The following is a 230-nucleotide window of genomic DNA, read 5'->3' on the forward strand; positions in this document are numbered from 1 at the left end:
ATGCCACAATACCAAACCTGGGAGGAGTTCAGCTGCGCTGCTGAGAAGCTCTACCTCGCTGACCCCATGAAGGCACGCGTGGCTCTCAAATGTAGGCATTCAGATAGGAGTTTGTGTATTAAAGTAACAAATGATTTAGTTTGGTGTATAGGATTGAGAAATTCCACAGTCAACTAATGCGACTTATGCAAGCCAAGGAATCCTGCAGTGTTGCCATGGAAGCAGACTGA

The 230-nt window shown here is 46.1% G+C and overlaps 1 pseudogene; it reads left to right on the forward strand.

Annotated features, from left to right (window-relative positions):
* On the forward strand, positions 1–230 carry LOC105822183 (annotated as a pseudogene).

The sequence above is a fragment of the Propithecus coquereli genome, unplaced genomic scaffold (assembly GCF_000956105.1).
Source record: "Propithecus coquereli isolate 6110/MARCELLA unplaced genomic scaffold, Pcoq_1.0 Scaffold6, whole genome shotgun sequence".
In the NCBI taxonomy this organism is placed as follows: Eukaryota; Metazoa; Chordata; class Mammalia; order Primates; family Indriidae; genus Propithecus; species Propithecus coquereli.